Consider the following 22,681-nt stretch of genomic DNA (forward strand, 5'->3'; position numbering starts at 1 on the left):
CCATTTTGTTTTTATTTCTCTTGCCGTGGAAGACTGACCTAAGATAATATTTGTATGGTTTATGTCAAAGAATGTTTTCCCTATGTTCTCTTCTAGGAATTTTATGGTGTCTTGTCTTATGTTTAAGTCTTTAAGCCATTTTGAGTTTATTTTTGTGCGTGGTGTGAGGGTGTGTTCTAATTTCATTGATTTACATGCAGCTGCCCAATTTTCCTAGTACCACTGGCTGAAGAGATTGTCTTTTCCCCATTTTATATTCTCCTTTGTTGAAGATTAATTGATCGTAGGTGTCTGGGCTTATTTCTGGGCTCTCTATTCTGTTCCATTGGTCCATATGTCTGTTTCTGTACCAGTACAATACTGTCTTGATTACTGTAGCTTTGTAATATTGTCTGAAGTCTGGGAGAGTTATGCCTCCTGTTTGTTTTTTTTCTCCCCCCCTCAGAATTGCTTTGGCAATTTAGGGTCTTTTATTGTGCCATATTATTTTTGGATTATTTATTTTGGCTCTGTGAAAAATGTTATGGGTAATTTGATGGGGATCACATTAAATCTGTAGATTGCTTTATGTAGTATTGTTGTTTTAACAATATTAATTATTCCAATCCAAGAGCATCTTTGAATTTATTTTTCCGTTTATTTGTTTCTTTTATTTTTTCTATTTATTTGAATCCTCTATAATTTCCTTTATTAATGTTTTATAGTTCTCAGTCTTTCGCCTCCTTGGTCAGGTTTATTTCTAGGTTTTTTCTTTTCTTTTTTTTTTTTTAGTGCAAATTTAAATGATATTTCTTTTCTACATTCCCTTTCTGATGTTTCATTGTTAGTATATAGAAATGCAACTAATTTTTGAATCTTAATCTTATATTCTGTTACTTTGTATAATTAATTGATTAGATCATGTACCTTTTGTGAGAAATTTTTAGAATTTTCTATGTATAGCATTGTGTCATCTGCATATAGTGACAATTTTCCCTCTTTCCTTCCAATTTGGATACCAACTTTGATTTATTTTTGAATGCCTCCTTTCCATATTTAATACTATAAATATATATGTATAGAATAGTATTGGAGGAAAATACTCTAAAATATTAATTGTTGTCTGTGAGTTTGATGTTGATGGCTAATAATGATTTATATAGTTTTCCTTGGTTTTCTGATATTTCTCACATGATCATTAATTAATGTGGTTATTAATTTAGCTATTTTAAATAAGGTCTGTGTAAATTATATATGTATATATAATACACACATATGTGTGTGCATACATGTATACATATGTATGTGTGGCAAGATTTATGCCCACTAACCCTAAAGCAGATGGGCAAATTTACTTTATTTCCAACTTCTGTTGCTTGGAGGTTGTTGTGTTGAGGGAGGTGTAAACTCCATCAATAATGTCAATCTTAAAGTCATAGTAGTTACCACTAATTTACTTAATATTATTGGTTTTAGAAAATTTATATGGAGTTCCTGTCACGGCGCAGTGGTTAACGAATCCGACTAGGAACCATGAGGTTGCGGGTTCGGTCCCTGCCCTTGCTCAGTGGGTTAACGATCCGGCGTTGCCGTGAGCTGTGGTGTAGGTTGCAGACGCGGCTGGGATTCCGCGTTGCTGTGGCTCTGGCGTAGGCCGGTGGCTGCAGCTCTGATTGGACCCCTAGCCTGGGAACCTCCATATGCCGCGGGAGTGGCCCAAAGAAATAGCAAAAAGACAAAAAAAAAAAAAAAAAAAAGAAAGAAAATTTATATCGTGCTTATATTAAATAAAGTTTTTCATATTTCTTCTTTTCCTTATAAAAATATCATAGTTTATAAAACATGTCTCAGCTAACTGGCTGAGACAGAGTCAGATATTTCTATGTATCTATAAAAAATGTCTCTAGATGATTCATATTGTTTATTAATAGTGCATCATTTTCATGTACCTCCTGAGCTCTGCTTATAGTTGCCCAAGTATGGGTAGACATATTTATATTTCATTTGTAGAAGACACCAAATTTAACCTTGATCTTTGACTATGAGTTTAAGATCTTTGAGAACCAAAATGATAGTGTACATACTCCTTATATTTTATGTATCTGTGCATACTATACAAAAGCATATAAAAGAATATTGTGCAAATGAAATAAATATACATGTTAAGTATTATCTATTCAAGTTTATGGCTGCCCAACTTTTTAATAAGCTCAAACAAAATAGTTTATTTGTTTCATTCAATTTAAAGGGAATGCAATGTTAGCTTTTGGGGACATTAAGTCAAAATTGTGCTTTGATTTGTATTTATTACTTTGTATACCTGTATAACAAATGCCTCAAAGAAAGAGCTCTTTTAATCCAAAGGCCTAAGATTAATATTTTGGAAATAGTATCGAAGAGAGAATAAGTTGGCAGCAGCATCCTAAATGCTACTTAGCAACTTAGTTAACAATTTTAATAGTCTAGATAATTTTTTCATAGACTTTGATTTTTTTCTTCGTTTTTTCCTTTGCCTGCCATGTCTTCTATATCCTGAACCAGTGAAGTTCTTCTGATGCATGAAAGCTCATTTCAAAAGCCATCTCCTCCATCAAACCTTCTTTCATCCCTCAACCAAAAAAATATCCTATGCTGCTACAATCTCTTTATAGCTCTCCTAGGACACAGACCACTGTATATATACTGCATTTTGTGTGTGTGTGTGTGTGTGTGTGTGTGTGTTCACATACACTCAATTTCAGTTTAGGGAAAAAGTGTGAACCTTGGGCTCAAACAGATTTTTGACTCATAGGTACATGTCCTCAGAGGTACATTGTCTTTGACCCCAGGACATCAGTCATTGCTGTCTGTATTGAGAGTAACATAGACAATTCCACAGTTAGTGTGAGATAAAGCAAATAGGTGTTAAAATCGTTGAACTTTACTAAAACATAGCAGCAGTTTAACTGTGGCCAGCTTATTATTATATTAATATGTTATTTAATTTTTGCATCCTCCAATGTGTCAGCCACAGTGTTTATATTAAGAGTTTCAAGACATGGAAAAATTTTTAACTGACGTAAATTTTAATACATAAAGTTGACCTTTTTTATGTTGGGAGCTGATTTAGCAAGATTCCTTGCTTTAAATAAATGTCAAACTATTTAGCAAGTGATAAATGCATTATATCTTAATGTGTTTAGCTTTCTCAGTTTATTTTTAACTTGAACCTTTTAATTTGTCTACAGATTACATCAGGTAAATAATTACTTACAGCTACTTTGGTATGCTTTGTGCTAACTCTTTTTTACTAATCTACTATATGCCTCTATTTAACTGAGCAGCATTTAGGGAATTTTAGTATTAAACATCTGATATTTTATTAATAGTATATTTGAGTAGATTAGGAATAAAGGCTAATCATAATTGTTATTTTTAAGTAAGTTGCAACAACTACAAACCCTCAAGAAATATTGAAGATTGTTGAGATCAAACACTAGTTTTTGAGTTTTCTGTGTTATGATTCACTCAGTGAAAATATAGATTTTGATTACTTTTCATGGTGTCTGTTCCTAAATGGTGCTCTTTGTTAAATCTCATTCATTTGGTCATGATGTGATCTCAAAATTGGAATGCCTAGGGCAACAAGACTTTTTACATCATTCTTTCCGATGCAATAGATTTTCTTTAAAAAAGAAGCAGAGGCAGGCGCATTTTAGGAAATCTACCTCTTAAATCTGTTTCCACCTAATGTCACATTTTTGTTTGTTGATTTTTTATTTATCTACCCGATTACTGTTTATAAAACATGTACTCTCTGTCAGAGACTGGACTGAATAAACATTGGAGACATTGCAGTGACTAGCTTATGATAAAACTTGTCCTATACTTCATTTTTAATTGCTAAGATTGTATTTTCAAATGTAAGGATACCAGGCTCCATTTCAACAATTTATGTTTATGTTGCACTTCAAAATAACATAACCTCTAATTGTTGGGCATTATCATTATAGTAATCAGAAGACCTCACATCCGATTGATAAGATAACGAAAAGAATAAGGATTATAAACCTTCATCGAACTCTTTGAAATTTATAATTTGTAAAAATTAATTGTTTAGGAAGTGCAAGACATCTCACATCTTTGATTTCCTGGAGCACTGCCCAGTATTTTCTTTATGCGAACCTTGGAAAGTAATGCATGTTTGCTTTCATCTCCAGCCTTTTATCTTTTACTCAGGAATAAAACCCTCCATAAAATAAACCCCACAATAAATACTGTCTGCCACCAAGTTTCATTAGACTGTACAATATGGTAAGCATCAAAATATTGGAAAATAATCAAAGCTGACTTTTATTTCTGTAGTCCTTCAACATGGAGAAAATAACCATGTTTTCTGTGGAAAGAAAAAGCATTCTTTGTTGAAGTCAACTGAGATAGTCCTTATATAAACATATTGTGGATTTTTCTTTGAGCTTCAAAGCAGTCTCTGAATACACTAGGTAGTCAATAAAAAATTAATTTCATGAACTCTTCAGGCATAATGAGAAGCCAACATATTTGAACCCAGTTATTAACCAGTAGCAAAGTTAAGCAACATTTAGCCTAATTAATTAACCAAGCAAACTATCCAATTTTTCCCACATAGCTGTCTTCTCTTAAATATTTGTAACACATTGCATCTTTTAAAAAAATACACAGCGATGTACCATGAATTATAAATGAAATACTTTACCTAGGCTCTGTTCAACTTGGCTGCCTTTATTCTGATTTTATCCTTGTAAAATATGTAATATTTTATGTACTGATTATACTCCTCTATAACCAATTGATTACTCAACAAATGTATTCTAATGTCAGATGCTGTTTGCAGAAAACTTATGGTGAAAACCATGTAATTTAAATGGATATTAACCTGATATCTATATTTGAAAAAAACCTAATTTTCCACCATTACTGATTGCCTATCAGTTCAGCCTTGAAATTCTCTTCCTTTAATGATCTTCCTACTAAAAAGGCAGATTTAGTATCATTTCAGCTTTTCCCACTGGTGATGCATTCTTCAGTTAGGCAATTTTCTCATTGCATTAGCTACAAGGAGCCAAGGATGCAAGTCTGCATTCCCCTGTACATGAAATGAGAGAAAACCACGCTGAGATAGTCACCTCTACCATCACACATTCAGTTTAAATATACAGTAATAGACTCATACTCCACGAAGGCTTGCTGTGTTTGTTTGCAAACTAGTATGCTGTACTTACAAGTCTGTGGTTTTATTGACATATTCCTTTCCGTTCCTGTGGTTTTTAATTGAAACCCCCACTGCTTTGCCCAGCTTCAGGAATGCAGAATAGAGGAGTTTTACATTTACTTTTCAACTCAGACCAGAGGAACCCAGAGGCTCCAGTTTGGGTAGCAAAAATGTATAGATTTTAGCACTTCCTTTGGTCTTTAATGAAACGATGAATGTTCCCATATATGTTGAAAATTAGTGGCTGAATTAAATCAGAATTTATGAGAAGTTTTTATTTCTTCTTAATATAGACATTTGTTATTACCTGTAGAATTGGGACTGGATTTGTGTCCTCAACAGCCTTTTAGAAACCTTTCTTATTTGAAACACTCTCTAGTAAATGCTGAGACTGAATGTAACATTTTTTTTCTCTCTTAACACAAGTTGGTAATACTGTAACAATTATTACTTGGCACCAAAGAGCCCATGTTATTTAAAATCATGCAATTTAAAATTATTAATTTAATCATGTCTCTATTTGAAGGAACTGATTTGTCGCTAGATTGCAGTGGAATTGATGCTTATATTTGTCTCTTTTCCCCTCTGTCTCCTGTGATCATATTTTAGTAACACAGAGTTGAATATTCAGTTGGTACTGAATCTCCTATGACTGAGCTGTTCATAACGATTGACCTTGGTCAATCTTTGCCTTCCTTCTTCCTCCCCTCTGCTCATCTGCAAATCCTAGTTTGACCAAGTTTTAAACCATATTAGAAGTAGAATCTTTTTTCAAACATTTTTATATACATTAAAAAAAATGTATACAGAGTCATGTGTTTTTCGTACCCGAGGAGAAGAGGTTGCGAAAGAACCACTCTACTTCCTCAGCCTAGGTCCAAAAGTCACCTTAACATAGAGTGCAAAGAGGACAGAGTCAAAGGCTGTTATATTTACACTGAAGTCTTTCACTAAGGGTAGAAAATGGAACATGAAACTGCAGTAAATTCAGTATTTCCCCTAATTTTCCTGGCCAAAAGTTAGACTGAATAAAGAAAATTATATTGTAGACCAAGTTCCTACACGGCTTAATTTAAATTCTTATATGATATTATATGTTGATTTTCTGAAATATGTTGAAAAGTCACATCTGTTTTCATATGTGGGAATAACAAAATAGGGCTCGTAATTATAATTACTAAAAAAATTCTATTTTTGTGATAAAGGGAAGTGAAGATCTTTATTCTTTAATTATGGTGATTGATTAATAATGATAGGTTGAGATTCATGGTGTAACATACATAAATCCCACCAAGCCAATTAGTGAAATGAAGTATTTATTTTTGACAAAGGATTAAATATTTTAGGAAGTTTATTTAAAATGCTTTGATGACATCAGTCATTTAGCACAACTGTTATCTTCATTATTAATAATATAAATGTTGAATAGAACTGTCCTCCTGTTACATATGATGATTGCTAATTGAGCAATATATGTTTTTCTGCTGAAATATTGACAAAATAGAGTACCTAATTCTTGTGAAGAAGTAGTAATAGTACTAAAAAGTGAGGTAAATAACAAAAAATAAATATTCAATGCAAAACATTACTGGGTTTCTAACAGATTTTTAAGGTTTTTCTCCATTTCGACAACTTTTATTTAGATAGTTTAAAAAGCTATAAACACTGAGAGATTTCAGATTGATCAGTGATCTGTTCATCTTGAAAAACAACATCATTGGTGAGATAATACAGGCTTGAAATTCACATGGGCCAGTGTTCATAATCTGACCCTTTGTGCATTTGATTTAATCCCTCTGAGATCAGTTAGCACAAAAGAATATAATCTTTGCAGAATTTTTGTAAGTATTAACAAGTAATTGCGGTCTTAAGCCAGCCTTTTAAAATATATTTTACCGATGTGCATATCCTGTTTTCGTATGTTGCTTTTTCTAGTGTATGAACTTTCGTAGATCACTGATCATTGATAATATAAATCTGATGTTAAATTGATGTGGTATAAATTCTTAAATTTTAAGTTAAGCTGTTATATCCTAAAAAGGCTGTATTTATAAACTTTATTCAAATAATCATTATATTTTCTTATCAAACCAAACAGAAATACTACTTTCTAGAAACTTAATAACTTGAACCATGAGCCCATCATTTGTCATAAATATTGCTTTCTTTTTAGTTATTAATGATAATAGTCTGTATTACTTTATAGGAGAGAGATAATAATAAAGACCAATATCATCACTGGAAAAGTCAATTTAAAAAAAAAAAAGAAAAAAGAAAAAAAATACTCCAATCAACTGGCACCATGCTGTACACTAGAAAAAAAAAATTGTATTGGGGAAATAACTATTAAAAAATAATTAAAAAAACATAAAATTACACAATATAAAAATAAATAGCTCTTACAATGGCAAGAAAGAAAAAAAAATACTCCAATCATCAAGAATATAAAAGGGACATGCACAAATTATACTAAGAGCCTATAATGAATAATTTGATACCAGAATAGTTTTAAGTTTAGGTTAAATCAATAAATTCTTTGAAAATCATCACTTGATGCCAAAAGTAACACAAAAATAAATTGAAAAACATCTAAAAAATTGAATCTGAAATTAAAAACTTATCCACAGGATAACTACAGGTCCAGTTCACAGTATATCCACACAGAAACAGAAGAACATTATAATGCAAAAACCAGGAGGATCTAAATTAAATGGGAGGCTATTCCATATTTTTGGATCTGAAGACTCAATATTTTTAAGATATAAAAATTTCCCCAATTACTCTATAAATAAGGGCAATCTCAGTCAAAATTCCAATAGGATTTTTGTTGCTGTTGAAGTTTCACATATTCAGACTTACTATAATGTTGCAGTTATTAAGACAGTGCCGTATTGGTGAAAAGATAGGTGACGAGAATGAAGGACAATAAAGGGTCTTAAAACAGATTCACACATTGTCATCTCACTTAGAATAAAATTGCCTCTGAAGTCCAGAATGATGATTATCTATAAATAGTTCTTAGTTAATTAGCCATATGACTTAATACATTTGATATGTATTATGGTTTCCAAATTACCCAAACTTGTGGCTTAAAACAATATAAACTTATTACCTTATGGTTTTAAATGTCAGAGATATGAAATAAGTGAGAAATTATCTCCTAGAAAATCAGATCTTTGAAATTATGAGTTGGAATTCTTAACAATGATAGAGTGTAATTTCTTGCCTGAATTTTTTCTCGGTTCCTGCTTGCAGAGTGAGGACCGAGAAGATGCTTATGTTCTCAGTATATCCAGCTTTGCTTAGAAAGAGAGTATGTAGGACTTCTAATGCATAAATTTAATTTCACATAGATGAAAGCTAAATGGAGAATTTTTACACGGAGCTAAAAATTTCAGATTCCTTCAGTGCAGAGGTTCAAGTATGAAATGATATTTGTGTGATAAAGAAAACATAGAGTTGCAACATTCTTCTTCCTTGTTAACTAGAATAGTTAACCATTTAGAACCATTACCAAGTTGCAAGACATAAATTCATGTCATGGATTTCAGGATATAATAGATGACTCTGAGGGTTTTAGAGTATTTTGTGAATGACTCTATGAAATAGAAATTAGACAACACTGTGTCTTTTTGTACTTTGAATTAATCTTATAGACTTCATATAGGCTGTACCTCATAGAATATCAGAAGTGGCTGATATATTTAATACAACTATAGCACATACATAAAATAGCAACAGTGATAATGTAGTAAATCAAAGCCATCATATTTAAATTATGCATAAGCTACTTTTTTTCCACAATAGGGAAAACTTTGCTATTAATACTGCATGTTTAAAATTATAAGCATAGCGCTTTAGAAGCCTACTCTCCTGGGACTGAGTAATGACTGAACATAAAAAAATCCAAAGAAATACATGAAGAGATTCATTATCTCAGCATCTGGGATTATTTCCTTTTTTTTTTCTTTCTTTTTTCTTTCTTTTTTTTTTTTTTTTAGTAAACGTGGGAAACATCCTTCCAAGTAGAAATGGAACCCTGAGGAATATGGTCATCAATAGCAAGGGCCTTGAAACAGGCAGAATGTGGTGTCTACTTCTGGCTGACATCTGACAATGAAGCAGGCAGGCTATAGGGAAAGATGGCTTATATTGTAGGATATCTCAGCTAGTAATAAAATGCTTTCTAGGTGTGAATACCCAAAACAAATGGGGAGCATAAGATCCATTAAAAATTAGACTCACCTCCCTCGGGTGTTCCCATTGTGGCTCAGTGGTAACAAAACTGACTAGTATCCATGAGAATGTGGGCTTGATCTCTGGCCTTGCTCATTGGGTTAAGGATCTGGTGTTGCCTTGAGCTATGATGTAGGTCGAAGATGTGGCTTGGATCCCACATTGCTGTGGCTGTGGCTGTGGCTGGCAGCTGCAGCTCCGATTCAGCCCCTCGCCTGGGAACTTCCATATGCTGCAGGAGCAGCCCTAAAAAGCAAAAAATTTAGACTCACCCTTAATAACTGTCTACTGAATATGTTGCGATATATATATTATATTAATTTGGGCTTGCAAGAAAGACATGGAAAAGAGAGCTACATGTTCATCAGGGTATTTGAAATTTATAGTTTATACACAAACACACGTTTCTTATGTGAAGGCAAAATTTTGGTGTGAGTGCAGGGAAGGATATTATCTGAAAATTACTTATATTTTGCTTTTTTGGCTCACTCTGCTTTATGTTTGGAGTGAAAACTAAAAAAGGAAAAAGAAGCGTTAGCATTTGGCGTGAATCAGGTACTCCTTTCCATGCTAATTATTAGTCTTGATATAGGTAACATCATGTTACCTGTGCTTCAATTTATGAGAATTCTCTGAGTTGGAGTGTGGATTCAGTGCCTCAGATATGAATAAAAATATTAATTTGCTTCTATGTTTCTTATTCTTTTTTATATAGGAGGAAACAAAGCATAGGGTTTAAGAGTGTAGACTTTGAAGTTAGCCTTTCTGGCTTGATAGCTGGCTCTACTAATTTCACAGGTGAGCTACTTAACCTATTGTGGAAGATTAAAGATGGTTAAAAAAATCTCTCCCCTTCCCCTTGAACCTGAGGAGTAACTCCTTTGACCAACAGAGCACAGTAGGAATGACTCAATGCCAAATTCTAGATCCAGGTCTCAAGAGACCGGAAGATTATGCTTCCTTTTCTTGACACCCTCTCTCTGAGATCTGAGTTACCATTAAGCTGTCAGGCTCTCATATGAGACCTCCATGCTGGAAAGGCCAGGTGATGGCGCTCTGATAGACAATCCCAATTGAGCCCAGCCTTCTAGTCACTCTTACCACCACGCCAGATGAGTGAGGGGAACCACGTTGGGCTCTCTGGACCAGCCCATGTTTGAACTGAATACAACCAGTGACTTCTATCAGGGTAACGAGGAACAAGAGAGTCATTCACTCTAAGCTTGCCTGAATTCTTAACTCAAAAAAGCATGAGATTTAATCACCTAGCTGTTGTTATAAGCAAGTAACTTATAAGCAAGTATAATATAAGCATTATAATAGTAGGTAAATTGTTGAATTTTTTGAGACATGAGTAGGGTTGTATGTATAAAGCCCTTAAAAATGTCTGATATATATTAAGTCCTCAAATTTTACCTATCTTAACATGTATTAATTTTCTATACATCTCATTCAGAGACTGAGTGATGGAGGAACGGTTGTGATCTAATACACTTAGAAATTCCTGGATCTTGCACTCATCTCAGTGCCGCTTTGCAGTGTCCTATGCCTAACTATTGATTTCCCCCACTAGAGACAGACTTACTGTCTTACTTTGGATTTTCCCAGAAACAGAGGCTGAGGAAAGATGTAAAGGCATAGGATTTATTCGGGAAGTGAAAGGAACACTGTTGAGGGAGGTGGGGAATGAAGTAGAGAAGGAGAGGCGATACAGAGCACAAGATTAAGCCGCTTTCCACAGGTACCCAGAACTTCATTCAAATAGCACTCTCTGGGCGTCAGAGCCAAACATATGCTTCAAGGTGATCTCACTCAGGTAAGCAAGGTACCCGGGCCACTGATCTATTGACTTTAATGATTGATTGAGGGCTGCTGGGACCGGGAGAATTCAGTCCCAGACCTTGTAACTTGATCGGCCAAGTGGGCAGCAAAGTGGTCTCTGGTGGGAAAAAAATCCTCAGGAAATGAAATGCTGGTGCTGTCAGTGGGCTGGTAATCTCTGAAGTGATAAAAAGAAGGAGTTGTGTAGGGGAACCCAACAGTGTCCACTACGGTCCATAATGCGAGAAATGCCTGGCTGCTCATCTTCCTGGCATCCCCTATGTGAGATCTCCTGTCCAGATCATTTCTATTAATGTATGCAGTCTCTGTTCATGGAAGTTGTTCAAGACAAAGATCTTACTTTGGAAAGTTAAATCTCTGTTTCCTATATTTGTAGTGATATTTAATGAGACACGGAGTTAATCTTGGTCTTCAATTCCTCGAGAGGGTTAAAAGCCCCAAGACTCTGTGTACACATCCCAAAGTGCTGGCACTTCAGAAAAACCCCAAAGCTTGGAGAAATCACTCAGAGTGCTCCTGTCTCTGCCATCCTCTGACATCCAAAGTGATTTACTTTTAAAGGTGGCATTGTGTGAAATCATTGATTTAACTGTCCACTGGAAAGGGACTTGCCTTTTTCTCTTTTGAAATATTTCTTTTAAAAGGAGTTGGCTTCCTCCATGATAAGCAAAGAAATCTTTCATGTGTCAGAACCTGGGTTATTGAATGACATTTGAACAATTTTAGTCTCCTCTTTGTAAAAAAAAAAAAGGTGGGGGAGGGGCAAAAGTATTGTATATATTTACATTTTAAATTGTGTAATCATGTTATTATCTGAAACTAATACCATGCTGTTAAATTTTAGATAAAGTGTCCTGTAATGCATACAAAATGTTCATTTGTTGAAGGCCATTAAGTTAATTTCCTGGCAACAAGATTAAATGCAAGGCATTTACATAATCATTAGTTGTGAGGTGTAGAAAAGATAATTAAATATTCCACCACATTAATTTATATTTAATTAACTGTGCTTTACTGATCCTTCTGTCTGAATATAAATATTGTGTAAATAAACAATTAGAATACATATTGATTTTATTAAAGGTTTATTCTTAAAATTAAGGAAAAAACGCAGTTATTAATTTAATTATATCTAATTTTATATCCAAATCAAGCTAATAAAGTTTGACAAGGTTATCATTGATCTCAATGATGACAGTTTATAGTTTATCTTTTCAATTGCAGTGTAACTTATAGATTTAAAAATATTTATTTAACTTATGCCGATAGTTATATGCTCCCATGATACTTTATGCTATGATTCTTTTAAAGCAGAAGTGACAGTACTTTAAAAATGAAAAGTTAATTATTATTATACAGTAAACCTCATTTAGCCATGGCTGTATTCACTTGAGACATGTAATATTTCTTGGAAATGACTATTATATAGAAGGAAGCAATTAAGCAATCACAAACAAGATCAAATGGGTAGAAGCTAAGGTTTATGAACAGTCTACTTCCTAGAAGAAAAATTTCCTAGTAAAATTTCTGAGGTTTTTTTCCCCGTATAGTATTAGGGAAGTTCTTGCAAAGGTAATCAGACATTGGTAGGAGTGAGAACCTGAGAGTTTTCTAGTTTTAGATGCCAGACATTTGGGGAGGGCTTGGATTGTAGTAAAGTGAAATCCTAACAATGTGTGCATTGTGTCTTTAAACAGTCTTGCCTTATTCGCCTGGACAGTTTGAAGCCAGCACATAGTCAAATTCTTCATTAAGCATCCTCTGTAATACAAAAAACAAAACATGCTATAGGAAAAAAAACTTGTTGGTTTTTCCGAATCATAAGAATGTATTCTTAACTATGATATTAAGTTACATTAAAACAACTTAACGCTTAATCACTTCACAACAGCCACATTTTCCTATCAGAAGTTATTTCATATTACGTTGTAATATCCCAAGCAAAAATGTTTGCATTTTCAATATGAAATATTTATCTGGGCAAACAATGCTGTACCGATTTTAACTGTCTAAATGGAATTTTCAGGGAAAGGGATGTGTTTCACTAGCACATACTGCATAATGGAAACATTTGTTTCTAGAATTACAGAAAGGGGAGTAATAAGGTTGCTTTTGTTCCTTTTCAGAGCTGTTGGGATTTTATATTTGATGTAGTTAGTGCTCCCCAGGGCTGACCAAAATATATTCCCTCCTGGTTTGTGAAAATAACTGTTCTAGGGGTTGAAAGTCATTCTGCTTGTGTGGTAAACTCATGCTTCCTTAATTTTCAACCCAAAGTAATTGAACATGATATACAAGGGGTGCTACAGTGCTCACTTTCACAGGCTATGCCCTGAAACACTTGATACAACCCACACCTCCTAAATCCTAACGGTGATTTTCCAGCCACTTTTTTTTTTTTGCCCCAGTCCTCCAACCACCTTCATGTTAGAATCACACTGCTGTCCTCTCTTGTGAAGCTTTAGCATTGCCACATTGAGTGTTACTTCGTGTTGGATTGCTAGCTCATCTAGGTAACCAGGACATTTGCTCATTCATTCAACATATGTTTTAGAATGTCAGTTAATCTAGTTTCAGACACTACCAAGATAAACAAGCGAAGCTTCTTAACTTGAGAAATCGTATGTCGGAAGTTCCCTTGTGGCTCAGTGGGTTAAGGATTCAGCATTGCTGCAGCTGTGGTGCAGGTTGCAACTCTGGCACAGGTTCAGTCCCTGGTTCGTGAATGTCCACATGCAGTGGGTGGGGCCAAAAAAAAGAAAGAAAGAAAAAGAAAGAAATCATTTATCCATTCTGGTGGAGAAGCTATAGAATAAATGAGTACACGGATACTTATTTATGGACTTGCTTTCTTAGTTATTAAGAAGACTCCCCAACCTTGAGGGTTGGATGAAAACATTTAAGCCGATGATATGTTGAACAGAAATTTCAGAGGATACATTTCTTTTTCTGAGAGCTAGCTTGCTTTTTCTAAGTCTCCTCTTCCTTGAAGGATCAATCTTATACAGAAATTACAGGAAATGTATCATTCAATTCTAAGTCAGAGGACATTTAATTGTTGCAGTTGGTGAATCACTGCCCACAGCTCTCAGGACAGGTGTTCCCATGTTTTCTTCACAGAGCTCCAAATCCCTCCATGGAATGCGCAAATCGTGAAATATAAATAATTCAAAAACAGGTCTCAGTAAACACTTCCCCTTTCTTCTGTTTGAAATGTTAATTTCCTTTTTGAAGTTTTTTTCTGTTTGATAGCAGTTTGCAGTTTTGCTTGTTTCATTGCGAAGACAGACTGGTAGATCTCTATGAATGTCTTATATGCTACAAAGATTGGAATTTCCAAATTAAAAAAAAAATCCAGCACAGACAAGCTCTTCAAGCTTTTTTATCTCTTAAAAATGACGTCATTTTGATAAGATCTAAATTCAGCATCTTTACAGATAAAATTATATTTCTTCTAGGAAAATCATATTTCAAAACTCTCAGGTAATTACCATAATTGTATTATATCTCTTTTATTTTATTTACGTAGCCATACATTTACATTGTAAAACTACATATACTTATATATGTGTATTGTGTTTTCATTTTATTTCTATACTCATAAAATGCTTTAAATTAAAAAGGAGAAGAATCTCTAAGTATTTATAGCCGGGGTAAAACAAAAAAGTTTCAAATTGCAAATTTTGTATGGAGCTAATAGTAGAAAACTTCATAGCAGAACATAGATCTTAGAACAATTCTGCAGTTTTGTTAAGCATAAGAAATACAACTTTTTATTTAATCACTTATTTTGGTAATTTGCCTAAGAGTTGTATTATATTCTGAAGCTGCTAGAAAGTTGATAATATAATCTTTCCCTTAAAGATCTTTATATCCTGTTACAATTTGTACAAGAGTATGATTGGCATTGAAATCAAATGAAAGAATGGTGTCAAAATATCTTGCATAGCTTTGCAATTTTCTAAACCAGATTTGTGGCAGTATTTTGACTGTCTGATAATGAAATGAAACAACGTGAGTAATTTCACCTTTGTGCCTCAGTTTCCATAGTGCTTAAATGAATAAATTGAGCTAGTTTAGCAATTTTACATCTGGTAAACTAATTCACTTGCTTTCCCCTTTTGATTTGATGATCACATTAAGATATTCATGCTGTATTCATGTATAAGTACATATTTATGTGTGTGCCTATGTTACTATAATAATAGCGGAACAATTTCTTGATACTTTTTCAGGATTATAGATGACTGAATTCCTTTTTTTTTTTTTTTTTTTGGAGAAAACGTTTCTACCAAAATTTCTTCTTTTTTTAAAATTTTTTTAAATTGTTATTTCTGGAATCTAATATATGGCACAAATGAACCTCTCTACAGAAATGAAAATCATGGACTTGGAGAATAGACTTGTGGTTGCCAAGGGAGATGGGGAGGGAGTGGGATGGATTGGGAGCTTGGGGTTAATACCAAAATGTCTTTAACACAGTTGGGAAGAGGATGATGTTGCTGAGGTTGTGATTTTTCCTGTTCATAAGTATGAGGCAAATTAAGGGAGAGGGCGATTTTCCAAATGACTTCCATTTGAATAGGGACTAGAAGTCTGATTAAATGGCAGTCCCTTCCACACGGAGCATCCTGTTTTAAACAAAATTCTGGCACTCGTTTCAGTCTGCTGTCCATTCATTTACTTGTTCTCCACTAATTTCAAATAAGGAACACATCAAGGAAATAGAAAACATGATTAATTTTGAATGGGAAGGTGGATGTGTGGAGCCTGATCACCTAAGACGAGGCTTGAAGACTAGGCGTTGGAGTCTATGGCAGTTCCACAAGCCTTGAGTACAGTGAAGCTCCTTGGACTGCTGTTCTTCTTAGATCCCTTTGAAAGCTCCCTGGTGATGATTTTTTTTTTTCCTCAATTTTCCCACGGTTTAGCGTGACTGTTTCCAGAAAGGAACCTCAGATAAGACCATATCTTAATGTTATTATCCAACTGCTTTGTAATACTACAGTGAGATATCCTCTAAGAAGGTTATTCTCTGCCCAGTTTTTCTGTGCCAGTTGATCTCTGGGGATAATGGTTACATCAGGCAGAGTTGTGGAAAGACAAACAAACATCAACAGCAATAAACACCTACCTGCTATGATGATTCCTGAGCCACCCCCCCCCAAAAAAAGAAAAGGGATTTCCTGATCAGTGGTTTAAGGATTCTGAAAATTTGCTGTCTTTAAAAATGCACATAGATTCCATGTCCCAGCATGGTTATTAATGAGGATAAGATGAATTTTTATAAAATTTCCTTTGTTTTTCCTGGGATGTCAATGCAGCATGTATTCTGAGGCTGAATTTTTTCTATTAGGAAGATGCTAATTTGGATAAAGTTAAACTCCTTAATTTTCCAGAGAGATCTGAGGAAACTAATTGAGTGCAAAACATATTGAAAATATTGAGTGTCTTTGTTTTTAAAATAGCATATTCATGGAAGTATAAGTATGATAAAAATAAAATAGGACAAATGGCAGAATGGAGAACAGTGCCTAAATCTCCTGGCTCCCAGTATAATGCTCACAAAAAATTTCATGGACTTTTTTTTGTTGGTGGTGGTAAGTAGCAAGAAAACTTGGCTCTAACATCTCCCAGCACTACCGAAATCTTTACATCCTCGCTGAAAAGAGGATGTTTCCAATTTGTTTCATTTTTTTTATTTTAATCTTGGGTTATTTAGCATTCATCTGCTGTGGCAGGGAGATGGAAGGATAATGGACTGTGTAGGTATGGTATAGTTAATTTTCTTTGTCCCTGGAAAGTAGAGGCTTCTTGAAAATTGGTGTATGTATAATAATGTATTTCCTTTTACGAGCTGCACCCACTGCATATGGAAGTTCCCAGGCCAGGGGTCAAATTGGAGCTCTAGCTGCCAGCCTATGCCACAGCCACAAATGCAGGATCCGAGCCACGTCTGCCACCTACAGAACAGCTCACGGCAACGCAGGAGTGAGGCCAGGCATGGCCCCGGCATTCTCATGGATCCTAGTCAGGTTCGTTACCACTGAGCCACTATGTGAACTCCAGATGTAGGTATAATTTTTAATTGATGGAGGTAGGAATGGAAATAGATATAAAAGAACTGCTTAAACAAATGGTTACAGTTGTTGTCAATTTACTCTTCTGTCACACTTCCCTTTTCCACATTTTCTCTCTTTGAACATATTTGAACTACGTATTTTCTGTGGCTGGTAAATTTGGAAGCATGTTCTCACTTAGCTCTGGGTACTTCAGAAAAGGAGGTTGTTTAGCATGGATAACGGAGAGGCGTTCAGGGTGGCGAAAAGCTTTGGCTTGGATCCAGGTGGACCCAGTCTTCTCCTGTCGCCTGTACCAATGGTGTGGCTGGAGTTAGTTGATTGACATCTTTTCTCCCCCCCCCCCCCCCGCCGGTTGCTCCTTTCTCTTTCTTCTTCCCCCTTTCCTCTCTCCCTTCCTCCCTCCTTCCTTTTCCTTTCCTCTCTCCTATACTTTCTTCTTTCTCCTCCTCCAAGTCTTTCTCTTTTCCTCCTTTTAAAAACGTACCTTAATCTCTGACACTCCATTCTGTCAGCACTTGCTGAAGTAGCTCTGGTGCAAAAGTAGCTCAACAGGCCAAGGCCAGCTGGCAAACAGGGCTGTTTGGCTCTTAGGAAGAAACAGTAATTCCAGTGCAGAAAATGCAGGCAGGTGCAGCAGAGCTGTTGCACTCCATTTTCACTGTTTTCTTGTAGTTCCACAAAGGTTTGCGTATATAAAATATGGTGATAGAAATGATAGTAGAGTAGACAGAGCCAGAGCCTGAGGAAAATTCCATGCCAGTGTGTACTTTTTCTTGAAAGCACTATGAAGCCATTGCAGACAATGCATTTTTAAAATGCTTATAAAATAATACGTGTAATTTCAAAAAGTTCTGTTGCAGCCCTGATATTATTTCATCAGTGTGCTGGACTCCAGATGCCCTTTAAAAGCTGGTCCACCACCGCCATGATAATAACGATGAATCAGTGTCACCACACTACCTGTTATAGATGTGTCCTCCTGTGTATAATGAGGGTAGTAACGGTACCGTCCTCGGAGGGATGACGTGAAGGATTTGCTCATCATCTCCCAGATTCTGTTAGAGGTAGGGTCTCCATCTACGGCTGCTTTTATCCAGATATTCAGCCCTTAATCATGTAGTTGTACAGTTTTTCTCTTGCAGATGGTACAATGTAAATGCCCACACTATTACTCAATGACATGATTTAATTTTTTCCTCTAAAATATCATCTCACGCTCATACGTTCTTCGTTTTTTTTCTCTTTTTAGCACATGTGGATCCTGGAGCCAATTAGCTGATAGTAAGCCACCGCAATGTTAAATCTGTGGCCTGAGGTAATCAGAGCCATGGGGCTATAATTTGCTTAAAAAATACATAAACACAAAGTTTTTGCTCGATGTTCTTCTGAAAATCAATGATTTTGTGCTAGGCCATTAAGTTATTCAAATAATTCTCAGATTATCTGATGTCTGAGAAAGTTTTCTTCCCTTCGAGGTACATTTGGAATATATTGACTCTTTTGCTTCAGGGTTTTAAAAAAAGGTGAATTACTTCCTTGTTTTTTCCATAGTTATCACTTTATTTCATCTCTCTGTTTGCATTTCTATGTATTTCCTAAAGCAAGCAAGCAAACAAAAAAAATTACTTGTGTAGTAATTACAGATTGTGGTTGATAAAAATAAATGCTGCCTTTAGATTCAGCCTATTCTCTTCTTGCAGATGGAATTAGATAGAGGCTTTAAGATTAAAGCACAAAAAAAGCTTGGCACATTAATTTAAAAGAATACATTTACGATATCCAAATGTTTGTTAGACTTTTCACTAGCAATTTCTAACAGTAAAAAAGGCTTTCTTATTCCCAACTCAATCATCAAACCTTTTCTTACATTTAGCAACAAGCATTTTACAAATGTTACTTCAAACTTTATAAGGATATTCAGTTAAAATGTAACCAAGCCCTGCTTTACCACTTTACTTTTCTTAGAAGCTACTTAAAAGGCGTCTACACCCCTTTCTCCTCTTCCTTACCTGGTTGTGCCTCAACTTCCTGTCGTCTGCTTCCTCAGCCTTCATTCTTGCCCTGAAACTGCCCTGCATAATGTTATCATCTCCTCTTGGTATAGTTAAGTGAATAATTTTCAGCCCTTATCTTAGCTGAGCTCATGTGGTCTTTGATTTCTCTCAATGACTTAAAACGTTCTGACCTACGCTTTTTTAACACACGCTTCTCTTCTCCTGTGACTCTACATTTTGAGACTTATCCATAAGTTCCTCTTCACCTACCCGCCTAGTAGGAAATCTCCATCTTTTCCCCCACGTCGAGCTCCTCTTCTCCCTCTACATGTTCTTCACAGGAGGCAATTCCATCCAGTCAAATTACGCGTTGATGGTGAAACACAACAAAAATGTTTTAACACATATTTCCAAAGCAGACTTCTCTTCGGCAATCCACCTCCATGTTATTTGTGTCAGCCCACTTGAAATCTAAACTAGAATAGCCATGGTTACCTCTAACTCAGACTTGCATACATATGTGTGCATGTATGTGTATGTGTGTTTGTGTCTCCTACAAAAATGGTTCTTCCCAGATGAGTTTATGGCATCTTTTAGGCAGCAAAAACAGGAATGTTGATATAAATTTTTCCCTTATCCTTAAAATCATGAGTACTGAGAACTGTCAGTGTATTCTAATTTTTTTAGATCCAATAATATCCCTAGACTTGAGTATTTTAAAAAAGTTTGAATGATTTCTTTTTTGGATCTTGAAATGTTGTATCTAACTTATCTCTTTTCATTGGCCACATTGTTTTCAAATTCACCTCCATATAACTGTAAGTTTTTAAAAAATATTAAGACATTTCATTTGTCACGTGGATTTAAACCATCCAATAGTAATCCCATGCTGACAAGACAGACTCTTAGTTTTATTGTATGTTACAAAAAGCTCTTCATGATCTGGCCCTTGAATAATTCTCCTATCACACTTTATATTTCTATAGACTATATTCTAGATTGAAGAAAAGTGAATGATTTGCAAGTCTTTGAATGTACCATTTCCAGCCCCTCACTCATCTATGTCTGTTCTTAGAACAGATTGAAAGGAGAAACATTTGTCAATGGGCTGCCAGCCTCCATCAGTCAAGTATGGCCCCATAGAGCTTTCTCTCTGTTCTGTTAAGTAGCTTATGTGTGAGTGCCATGCGTATTTATGACAGCACCCTACTGGAAGGTATCAAAGAAGATGCTAAGGTTGCTGATAAATAAGGGGTAGGAAGGAAAAATTGGTAGCAGAGGCCTTAGCAAGGTGCTATTCTATTCTACTCGGGACAAGCTGGTCACCCAGCAGGGGCTGGAATAAGAGGTAGGGCTGGAAGTATATAAAGTGCCAGACAAGGGGTGGTCAGCACACCCACACTCACATTTCAAGGCTCACCTCACTCTTGCTCTATAGTGCCTTTCTTGTACCTTGTCCTCATGCTCTCATGTGCTACCACAGCACACTCCTGGTGTTCTTGTAGGACCGAAGCCATAGTGTAGCTGTGAACGTAATTTCCTCTTTCTTAGTCCATGATCTGTTTGAGTGAAATGAAGTCTGTTTATTTCTATTGACATCTCTTGTGTATGTTGGTATTTGGTAATAGATACAGATCTGTTTGATTTTATTTAACTGGTGCCTACTGTTCTATCTTATGGATATGTTATAGTTATGTGTGTTCAGTTCATATGCATTTCAACTATGTACATGTTTCTTTGTTTTAAACAATGCTACTGTGAATATGTAGTGATCACTTTCTAAGCCTGTTTTCTTTTTCTATATATACACATACAGAAATTAAGAATACTTTTTAAATTACTGGGAGCTTATATTTTTTTTAAAAAGTTGTGAAAACAAATGTATTTTCTAGTTGTTAACAGGATGTAAATACTGCTCGTTAGAAAAGCCTTTTTCAGTGCTTGTGGTTAGCTAGACAGTTTCCAGATCTTACATGAGGTCCGTTTATGTACATGTTAACTCGCCACCCTTCCTTCTTAGTATATATAACATTTCAGTGACTGCTAACATTGCTCTATTTAAAATTTTAAGCTGCTTAAATATTTCTCGATCCTTTGCGCATTTTGAAAAGGACTGTAGCAGAAACCACCATAATAAAACATAGCCCCCTTTGTTCAAAGATCAGCTTATGTCTCTGCATTAATTTTCTTTCTTCTCTTTCACAGATAATTAATAGAAATACTGGGAAGTACTTAACTTTACTTCAACCTATTTGAAGTTTATTACCCTTGTGACTCATACATCACAGCCCCCCAAAATGGATAAACTGTAAAATCTACCAGAGTCAATCTTCCCTTCAAGGACTACGACTCCCAAATCTCCTAACAGTACATTTTCAGACTGCCCTCTCTAATAACTCTGTTTCCCACAGAGCAAAAAGCTTTCACACATTACAAATGCTGCACTGTTGTTCTTAGAGGCTAGATTCTCAGACTTTCATTTCTGACGTGTTTCAGGTTGCTGCACTCTGATAGACTCATTCAGTGCACTTCATGCTATTAATATGAAGCATTCCATTTTGACAGTCATTTCAGAAAATGGGCATTTGATTCATGGGATGAAAGTCTCTATCTCTAGAGCGCTGCATTAAAAAAATAAAGCCAGGATGTACTAGAACTCTGCTTATTTAGCAAACTTCCTAATTTCAGTGCATTGTTAAAGAGACTTTCTATGGATAAGAATATGCACCATTCTCATTTTTTTCTTATGCTCCATCCCTGGTTTAGTTTCTTCTCATCTTCCACTCTTGTTGTTGCACATATCTTCTGGACAGTATCTTGCTTCTAATCAATCTCTTTACATTTTTTTCCCCCTTTCCTGCACCCAAAGCTAACCCTTGACATCTTCATCTCTTGCAGCAACAGGGACAGGGTGCTCAACAAACATTCCGTTTGCTCCTCCGCATTTCATAGCCCCTTTGCACGTAGGCAGGTCCTCATGATGAGTTCTGGATAATGGGCTAACGTGAAAGTGACACTGGGTACTTTGGTGGCAACGTGGAAGAGCCAGTGTGATACTTGCCACTTGTCCCTTCCCTAGATGATACCTATTCAAGATGGAGAGCCTGGGTCCCTGAGTGACCCTGTCCAGTACCTGAAAGCATGAAATAAAGAAGAAATAAGTTTTTTTTTAAAGTTAAGTGCTTCAAATATGAGGAATACACTAGCCTTTTTTGCCTAATGAATAATCACAGCTCTCTAGAGTCTTTTGGTAAGAGATTGAAACCTTGTTTAACTTGTCACCCAAAGTCTTTCAAAATCAAATTCCACTTTTCTAA

The sequence above is a fragment of the Sus scrofa genome, chromosome 6 (assembly GCF_000003025.6).
Source record: "Sus scrofa isolate TJ Tabasco breed Duroc chromosome 6, Sscrofa11.1, whole genome shotgun sequence".
Lineage (NCBI taxonomy): Eukaryota > Metazoa > Chordata > Mammalia > Artiodactyla > Suidae > Sus > Sus scrofa.